Source organism: Monodon monoceros, unplaced genomic scaffold (genome assembly GCF_005190385.1).
Source record: "Monodon monoceros isolate NGI ecotype Baffin Bay Population unplaced genomic scaffold, NGI_Narwhal_1 Super_Scaffold_20, whole genome shotgun sequence".
NCBI classification, from domain to species: Eukaryota; Metazoa; Chordata; class Mammalia; order Artiodactyla; family Monodontidae; genus Monodon; species Monodon monoceros.
The window spans coordinates 110,103,062-110,113,750 of NW_021703777.1; the positions used below are offsets into that span (position 1 = coordinate 110,103,062).

Here is a 10,689-nt window from a genome sequence, read left to right on the forward strand (position 1 = left end):
TGTGATGTTCAAATAAAGTAAGCATGAGGTATTCTCAAAATTAGAAGATTATTTTCTTAGAGGTATTGGGGGGGATGGGGTGTGAGATCACCTCAGAGAGTTGTATAGGGAGGTTGTTTAGGCAATAACAATGCCTTAGTCAACACTCAACCAAAATGTAAGTGTAAGAAATTACCATGATGACTTTGATTGTTCTTTCTTTTTTCTTAAAAAAACAGTTTCTTCAAGAAAAATTCTTTTGCTGTCCTTCCTTTCTAGCTCCCAAAGTACGTGTTTATTGTTTATTGGGTGCTGTAATTAAAAATATTAGAGTGTCCCTATTCAAACTCTGTTATACAATTTATGACAATTGAAGTGTACTGTTCGTAGACCTGCCTGTTTTCTCCACTGTGTCGATTCTTGGAGTTTTGCACAATACCTGGCAGTTTATTTATTTATTTTTTTGCGATACGCGGACCTCTCACTGTTGTGGCCTCTCCCGTTGCGGAGCACAGGCTCCGGACACGCAGGCTCAGCGGCCATGGCTCACGGGCCCAGCCGCTCTGTGGCATGTGGGATCTTTCCGGACCGGGGCACAAACCCGTGTCCCCTGCATCAGCAGGCGGACTCTCAACCACTGCGCCACCAGGGAAGCCCTATTTTTTAAATAATGAGTAAGTTAACTCATTGTTGATTGAGCATATACAACTTAGATCTCTACTAAATAATACTGAAGAATACTAGAATAGGTATATCTGGGTAATACGGCCAGGGCAACCTAGTATATCTGGATCATCTGTATAACTCAGGTGAAACTAGGACTCAGCTTGAATTATTTAAATAATTCCCCGAGTGCTCTGCAAAAGACTATAACGCAGAGGTAGAACAAAGCAAGGAGAATGGCATTCTTTCCTACAGCCAGCTTTTCAAACACTCCATTTCCTTGTTTCCATGGCATTGGAATCTCCTGGGTACATTGCCAGGAGATTCTCCCTTAGGAATTGAAAAGAAGAAAGAAAAGAAGAGAAGATACAGAAACCCATTGCGGTGTTTTCTGAAAACAGCTTGGCTCTCCTGCTGGTCATCGACGGCTGCCAGGCTGTAGAAATACCGCATCTGATGGAGCCCAGGCCGCCTCTACTCAGCATGCTGGAAATGTGTGATTAATTTTGTTTGACAGCAGCAAAAAGTGTGCCCTACCTTGGATGTCAGCTGATTATTTCCAGTATGGTTGCTGCTGCAAATTCCATTAATGATTTGTAATATCTATTCAACTTATGAGAGGAGAAAAGTGCTTTTCTGAAAAAAGAAGAGTAAATTGGACACAGTCTTATGGAAAATCTTAATCTACAGAGTGAACATGTGATGGCAGAGGAGTTGAGGAATAGATCAGCAATTTCAAAATTTTTTTATACAAAGGATTTGGTCTGTTTTGATAGTCTATCACCTAAGAATGTGTTGTGAAGAATTAAAATGTTTGATTAACGCGCTTTCCTTTTTTTCCCAGTGTGCAAATATGACAGATGTTCAATTTGATGTGTATTTATTAAGTGCCTACTATTAAGTGTTCAAGACCCTTAGTAAATATTTATTGAGTTGAATTGAGTATAGTATTATAAATGCTTATGCCTAAGACCTAGTGCAACCCTTTGGAGAGCCTACCATCTAAGATGGTGTTTCTCAACTGTGGTGCCATGAATCCCAGAAGTTTAAAACAGTTCTGATGCCTGGGTCTCACTCCCCAGAAACTGTGCTTTAATGAGTCTTAGGTGAGGCTTGTGGCCTCAGTTTCTGTCATATGTCTCCTCATATGCATAATGTGCCTCTGGATTTGAGAAAGAACAACTGGTCTAAAGGAAGTGAAAAGGTAGATGGCCAAGTCCAAGTAGATGTTCAAAGGACAGTGTTTATATGATTTGTCTATTTGATAAGTATGAGAATTTGGAAGGAGGGGAAATTACATTCTATTGAGGCCATCAGGAAAAATTTCATGAAGGAGGTAATATTTCAATGGACTTGAAATGTGTAAAATTTTCACTGGCAGAGTTGGGTGTCCAGGAAGAAAGTCGAAGTCAAGGATGAGAAAGGTGGGGCCAGCTCTGTGAACACTGAATAGCTAATGCATATTTTGAGAAAAGTAGTATGGGGTTGATTGCTATTATGAAAAGTACGATGGATTTATAATTTTTGGCTAGCTAGTAAGAGCCCAAATACATTTATGAAATGGTGGGATATTTCAACAACTTTTTTTTCTCATGCTCTAAACATTACTCCTAAGACCACAAGGTTGAAAGTGCCTTATGTATGGTGCAGTAGGTATAGATTTAAAAATGTACTTTAGACAACAGTGTAAATTAACTATACTTCAATTAAAAATGGTTGTAAAAATGCACCTTGCTATTCAAAGTGTGTGGTCCTCAGATCACCAGCATTCATATTATCTGTAGTTTGTTAGGAATATAGGATCTTGGGGCCCACCCCAGACCTAAGAATCAAAATATGCATTTTAGAAAGATTTTTGTATATACACTAAAGTCTGAGAAATACTACTTTTGTATCTAAATTACTATTACAACTATACAGCTATAATCAACTGAGGACAGTAGAGAAGTAAGCACATGTTTCAATAAATTAAATTATACTTGACTGTGAATGAGAACAGTATATAATATTGACAGGCAATAATTGTGTCTTTTTATCAGATTTAAAAAATATCTATCACACCTTATTTTCCCATATGATAATTTCCTTAAGCATGATTAATGCATTTAAATTCATGTGACTTTCAGAGGTATTCCTCTTCAGTTCCAATCCTCATGTCCTGAATGAAGATCTTTTCACTTTAGACCTTGACAATATTGCGTTTGCTTTTCAAATGGATGTCCTCAAAATCACCTCTGAAACCCCATTATAATCCACTATACAGTGCCAGTGCCATCCTACTGCATGTGGGTTTGGTGGCATATGGCAGATGGGAAAGAAAGACAGGGACCTGTGAAACTTCATCCATGGAAACCTGGATGCCAGAATAGACCTGATGTACATGGGGAGAGGGTCTAGCATAGATGCTTAAGCATTAGTTACCTCTTTAATCTGAAGTTAACACATAACTGTAAATAGTGGTTCAGAGAGGTTTTGCTAAATGGCAGAATATTTTATGAATGGCTATTTTCCAACAGTGCCTCCGATTCGAGAAAAGGCTGTATATTCACAAATAATTATTAAGACATTCCTTTTCTCAAAGTAGCACTGGATTTGGTGATCTGGTTAAGTATCCTTAGGTTGATATTTGGCAACAAGAGCTATTTTGCTTTAGATGTAGAAATCATCTGCTTTTCTCAAACTTTAGTGTGCAAAGGAATATCCGAGGATGTCGTTCAAGAAAGATATCCCAAACCCTACTGAGATTCTGATTCAGTAACTTGGAAATGGCCCAGGAATCTGCATTGAAGCAAATATTCCAGGAGATTCTTTTATTGGTTCTAAGAATACTACATTTTGAGAAAAACATTGCTGTAGGCATTATATTCTTAGGAATTGATAACTTTCTTCCAGTATCAGCTAAAACCTAATTGTCAGGCTATTACCTAAGCTTAGTAAACTGTAGATTAATCCACTTAATCGTGCAAGCTTTCTGAAGGAGATGATATTAGAAAATGATTTTTTTATTCACTGTAGAATTTCATATTCTAAGCATTGAAATGTACAATCCATTATAGTTGATTATTGATCATGTTGCATTTTTGTAGGAGATAGTTCAGTACATTTTTTGTAAGAAATTTATAATTAGTATCTGACTTTACTGGGCTAGAAATTTTTTGTTGTTGTTTTGTTTTGTTTTTTTCCATACCTACTTACCATTGTAGATGGAAAGGAGGGAAGGAGAAAAAAGAAAAAAGAAAATAAGAAAATAGGAACGGATGTTCCTATCCGTTGTGAGGTCATTCAGTGGGCTGAGAAATATTAGATAACAGTTGTCCTGTTGAAAATCTGCTGCATGGGTCAATGTCAGGTTTTATCTTAGAAAGTGGGGAGTTTGTATCATTTCTCCTCCTTAATTTATCAGTGATTTTTTACAACTGTGACTAGTCAATGACTTTATTGCATTCCCACGTAAAATGGAGCTAAGAGCTTTTGTAATACAGAAGAAGATACAAGAGATAAAAAACTCAGGTTGACAAATTTGAAATACCTTTTTGACAGTAAGGGAGAACAATGTACTTGATTTACGTTACTTAAGAAACGAAGAAACCTTTTATTTGAGATATAGTATGATCAAAATATGATTAAATTACCTTCATGTTCTGTATCACTTTATCTCTTTTTTATGTTGAAAATGTAATTTTAATAGATAATGCTTCATCTTACATAGGAGCACAATAAAATACACCACATTCTGAAGAAACTCCAGAAGTTACGAGAATAAGAGTGGGGAAAACTCAGATGGGCTACAATGTCCATTACCTTAAACTGCAAGAGACAAAGGTTCCAACCCACAGGTTAACATTTACATACTTATGACTGACTGCATTTATGTCTTAAAAACAACAAGAATCAGGAATTAGATATGGAAGGGTAGGAAAGAACAGTTTTGTGGGGGAGGAACTCTGTCAATGCAGAAAAAAGAGCTGATTATCAAATTAAAGAATAAAAGGAGCTCCCGTAGCTAATATTAGAGGGATGACAGTAAGAATCATTAACTGAGGATATGATGCCTTCTAAGGGAGAAACCTTTCTGATGATACTTATGCAAGCTGGCTGCTTGAGATTTGCTCAGCAGGTCTGTAAGAAAGACTCATAAATGCCTCAGCAAACCCCAAGTGATTATCAGATTGGTGTTTCCTAATAATCCACACCGGTGGTCACACATGAAGTTCTGAGACAAGAAATAAGAGCAAGGTCATAACGCAAATGGCAGACACAAATGTGGCACAGGTGAAAGTCCCACACAAAGCCAGTCACAGGTGTGGCTGTGCTGTGACTCTATGATCGTCTAACTAATCAGACAATACAAACACATTTACTTCAAATTTCTAGGAGGTAAAAAATGTCACATACTGATGCTTTCGGCGTGCTCAGGGCCAGCTTATAAATACTCCATTCAGTGATGTATCTTAACGCAAATTTGCATCAGTGAAAAGAAACTGGCAAAATCTGTCTCTCACCATTCAATTTGTCAGACGGTGAAGACCAAAATAGAATGTTTCATCAGTTTTAATTTTTAAATACGATGGTCACATTGGGAAAAATGAAATAAACACAGTAAAATAAACTGTACAGAGGCAAAGTAGAATAACAAAAAATTTTTTATTAAATTATAAGTTTTACAGAAGTTTCCAGACAAGCCATACAAAGTGGTCACAAGCTTTTAATTGAAGGGGGATTCTACACTTGACAGCAAAGTCACAACGTTATTAGCGAGGGCCGTGATGTTTGCGTAATGTTCCCATTTTGGTTCAAACAAGCTTGTCCATCTACAGTGTCTAAATAAAGTTAGACTTGGCTAGAGAGCATATTCTAAAGAACTGGTTAGCTGCTTTTAACCAATGCAATTAGATCACCATAAAAAGGGGGTAAGGAGCCCATAAAATGAAAACTACCTTCCTCCCCACCACTAAAAAAAAATAATAATAAAAAAAGAAAAACACCCACACCCCTGCAGCTAATCCTGACAACTACCTTCATTCATAGTGCTTTATACTTAAACCATGATGAGGGAAATGAATAAAAGCAGAGAAGGGCCACTGCTTTTAAACATTTCACAACAACCCAGATGATATTTCTAGCCTCCGCTCATGCTTTACAACAGTGTATCAGGACAAGACATAGATTTGCTACTGTGCATTTACTCACCAGAGGACTGAAGATGTCTGGGCTTTTATTCTGTAATGTTTCTGAGACTGTGTCCATTAAATGCAAACAAAAAAGGAAGAAGCCTTGGCAGAACAGGGGAAGTGATGTACACTTGATGATTGGATAGATTTAAATATTATTCGTGGCATATAGCCTAGTCCATGCTCTAGCTGTTTCTATGGCTTGGGCTTCGTTGGTCTTCCACTGCTCCGCTACATCATTTGCTGATGGGTCATCTGGGTTGGGAGCAGTTAACAAAGCCTGGATTGATAGCAGGACTGCGTGGATCTGCAGTACTGGGGACCACTTATCCTTCAAAATATCTAAACATATTCTTCCCAACTTGTCTACATTAGGATGATAAATTTTGGTCATGAAACATACTTTAGGGGCTGCCATTGGGTATTCTTCTGGAAGGAATAGTTCAAGTTTAAAAGTCCCTCCCTCAAAGGGGGAATACCTGAGGGCCAGCAATGACCACATGAAAATAACGGGCATTGCTCTCATCTGGTTCTGCTTTAATGCCGGGAACTGGTTCTGCCAGCAAACACTGGGTTTCCTTGACAATCCTGCGAGGCAGCCCGGCCATCTTGTCGGATCCTGAGTTCGGCCTCTGGTCTGGTTTCCGGCCCACTTTCTCTCTTGTTCCTAATTTTATTCTGCATCAAACAACAACAACAAGTGTCTGTAACATTTTAGACTTTGTTATATTCAAAGCCAGTTTATCTTCAATCAGTCATGCAGGGTTTTGTCAAGGGAGGGTGTCAAATCTCATTCTCTGAATGTCTTTAAAAAGAAAATACATTTCAGGAATACTCACAAACTCTTGGATTAGCAAACTCAAACAAATATAGAACATAATATTTAAAGCTGATGAATGTAAAACGTCCCTCATATATTGCTGGTGCTTTCTTGAAAACAAAAGAAGTCATAGTTGTAGTAAAAAAAAAGTTGTATTAAAAGTCATAAAATCTTAATGCTCCTTCAGCTAGTAATTCCCTCTCTAGAGTTGTCTAAGAAAATAATCAGAAACTTGAACAACCATTTCTGTAAATGGATGATCATTGCAGCATTCTTTATCAATAGCAAAGTAAGCTTGACTGTTGAACTGTAGAGACAAGGGTAAACATATTTTGGTGTATCCATATGAGAAAAAAGTGCAGCCATTTAAATTAATAATTTTCAAGAATATTTAATAGGAAGATTCTCATCATATAATCAAGCTTGCTCATATAATGTTAAGAGAAAAAAAGCAGGATATAAGAAAGTTAATTCTGAAAACGATAGAAACATACATGTAAAAAATTGAATGGAAACACATCAAAATGTAATAACGGCCATATCTAGAGTATTGAATTGTAGGTGATTTTAATTTTTTCTTGATAATTTCCTGTATAATTCAAAATCTTTTCAATGAGCTTATGTGACTTTTATAGTTAGGTAGCTTCAGTTGTTAGGTAGCTTCAATAGCTTATGTGACTTTATATAGTTTAAAGAAATATAAGAAAAAAATCTGATATGGTGTGAAGGGTGGTTCTGTTTAAGAACAGGCATATGGGAGAAATGAACCTTTAATGTCCCTTCAATTCTAAGGACCATATGCCCAGTCCTATTAACCAGTAACCACTGAAAGAAGTTAGATGCAATTAGTAAAGGTAGAAAGAAACAGTGCCTTTGTGAGTTCTATCTGTATCCCTGTGCATATCTCCCGCCTTAAACTAATGGAGCTATTTATTGAGTTCAAGCTGTCCCCAAGGAGGGCTGCTTTCTACTTTGCTTCTATGCAAGTGTTGTTCACTTTTTACAACTGGCTACTGAATCAAAACCAGCAGCTGGCCATCCATGCTATTACAGAGAACAATAGTCCAAGCCCAAGCCCCTCCAGAGGGGCCCTGCTCCCATATGTTGAATACGCCTGCATAAGAAGCAGACACCACCGAGGCCCGGTCTATCTGATTCTGCTCATGTGATACCTACAGAAAATATGAAGACAGAAGACGTGAGGGCCACATCTTATTGAGTGACCTTGGGAAACTCAATTGAACTCCAGTTTAGTTATCTTTAAAATTGGAATCATATTGGCTTTATCTGTCTCCTGTAAAGCATGTAAGAAAGAAGTTTGTAAACTACAGTTAGTTGTTAGATGATTATGTTCCTATTTTTCTTATGATTTCTTTTCCTTTTCAAGTACATAATGATGCTAAAGAGACAGTAAAATAGCATCAGTCCTCCTGCCTTGCCCAGGACTTCATGTAGCTTTCTAATGTGATCTCAAAATGGAGTGCAACTGGATGGCTTGATGCTATTTATTAGCACCACTTGAAGTGAACCCACATGCCGGTGGCATATTGAGCTGACAAGCTGTGACGTCACTGGCAGAAGCAGCACTTCCGGAAGGCAGAGTTGCTGAGGGTTTTTTATGACATAATTCTCTCAGCATATTGGATGCTGCTGGTCGGTAGTGGCAGTGGTGTCTGGGGAAATAAGGTCAAGTGAAGCACTGTTACTAATGATTTAGCGGTTACAGCCTGTCCGAGGCATAGGCTGGACCCAGATGAATTGTGATTTTTTTTTTTTCTAAAATTAAGCTTAAACCTCACAGAGTTATCATCACTGATTTCTTTTGTCTTTCAAAAGTATATTAATTTTGTGGTAGACAGACATTTTCCTCTTTCTTGTCAGAATAGAAAAATACCCAGGTGTGAGCCTTTCCTGCTATGGTTTCTTTAGCTGTTTTATTACTCAATTTATAGAGCAGTATTCCTACCTTTTTGAGGAAGGAGAAATACTATTGATGTTTGTTACAGAACAGTGTACTCTTCTGATTCTCTTTCTACCTTATTGATTAAACCTTCCCTGATGCTCTCCATGAGATCATTCTATGATTTTTTTTCTAAAGCCTGGTATGCAAAGAGCTGATCAGGCTACATATTTTTTGAGATCCTTAAAAGCCAAGCTACGTTGTCCTTTAGGCAGTGGAGTTTTGATCAAGAGAGGAATTGATGGCCATATTTGTATTATACAAAAGTCACTTTGGCAGCTATCTAGTCAGGGAGACATGTAAGGATGCTATTATCATCCAGGGGATAGATGGGGATTTCTTCAATGGGTGCATTGGTAGTCAGGGATGGGAAGAAGAATTCAAGAAATATTAAGGAGGTGAGATCAACAGGTACAGACTGGGTGTAAAGCTAACTGCCAGGTTTCTAGATTGGGTGTCTAGGGTGACACATCAACAGGTAGCTACGAATGTTCTCTGTCTAGTTACAACCCAGTAGAGAAAATAAATGTAAAAACATGTAAATGCAATTCTTGAACAATTCCCATGTGCCAGGCATTATCCAAAACATTCTATGTGCCTCGTCTTATTGATTCTTCTCATCACTACTATGATATACTATTGTTATTGCCATTTTAAAGATGAAGAAACTGAGGCTAAGAAAAACTGGGCAATACACTCAAGGTCAATTGACTGGTAAGTAGTGGACCAAAATTTGGAGCCTCCTAGGTAGGCTGATTGTAAAACCTCTGCTGCACAGTACCTAGCAATGTTTACCCAGAAGTATTCTAAACAAAGTTCAGAAAGGAACATGGAAGCACTTAGAAGAACCAACTGCCAGAGGGTATTTTAGGGTTAGCCGTTCATGTAAAAATAGTGCAAAATAGTAAGCTGCTTTCTTCTCAAACTCATAGTTTAATATACAAGTAAAATTGCTATTTCCCAAATTAGAGAACCTTAGAGGAGAGTTTCAAAGATGGAAAGTCTCAGAATATTTCGTATAATCCATTTATTTTCTAAAAATGAGAAATTAAAACCTAGAGAAGGCTCATTTCCTCCTAAAATTCTCACAGTAAAACAGGTGGAACCTACACAAGAACTAAAGCAAAAAATATTCCAACCTAATCAAAGATGATAACAGAAAGCGATTTTAACCATTCATTTAAGAGAGGAGAGCCAGTTGCCACCCTGACGTTCTTAATGTCTTGCTTCTGGCAGATGCAGTTCTAGCTAATCTGGCTGTGGTCCTTTGTGACCTCAGAGAATGATGAACTTGACACATGGTTAGCTAGGCTTTAAGATGATCTCTAGAGCAAAACAGTCACTATTGCTCTCCTGAGGAAGTGATTTGTGTGTGGTTTATTAAGGTAGATTTGGTTTTATTGTTAGAGCAATCTGTCATTTCACAGTCAACCCCTAATGGTTATATTTTCCATTGTTATTCTTTATCACTAGAAGACTTTAAAAATCAGTATAAAGTATAAAAGCCCTGGGAAGCCTTTTAAATTGTTTGATGGAAAAACAGTTTTGCTTACTAAGTGCACATTTTGGAAGGCCTCCTTCCCATTATTGTTTTGAGAAAATATAGCCAATATAATGGATATAGACTCTACTATCTATAAACCTTAGGTTCTAATCAAATTGAAAGGTCACTTTCTAAATTGAGCCATGACCAATTTATTTTTTTATTTATTTTTATTATTTTATTTTTAATTTTTTAAAAATGGAAGTATATTTGATTTACATTGTTGCAGGTGTACAGCAAAGTGATTCAGTTATATATATATATATATATATATATATATATATATGTGTTTCTCTGTCTGACTTAATACACACAGTATGATAATCTCTCAGTCCATCCACATTACTTCAAATGGCATTAGTTCATTCCTTTTTATAGCTAAGTAATATTCCATTGTATATATATATACCATATCTTCTTTATCCATTTATCTGTTGGTGGACATTTGGTTGCTTCCATGTCTTGATGATTGTAAATAGCGCTGATATGAACATTGGGGTGCATGTATCTTTCCGAATTAGAGTTTTCATCTCTTCGGGACATATGCTCAGAA

At 37.0% G+C, this 10,689-nt stretch overlaps 1 pseudogene; it reads right to left on the reverse strand.

The window, feature by feature from the left end:
• Positions 1–5,325: 5,325 nt before the first annotated feature.
• Positions 5,326–6,421, reverse strand: LOC114902732 (annotated as a pseudogene).
• Positions 6,422–10,689: the final 4,268 nt, after the last annotated feature.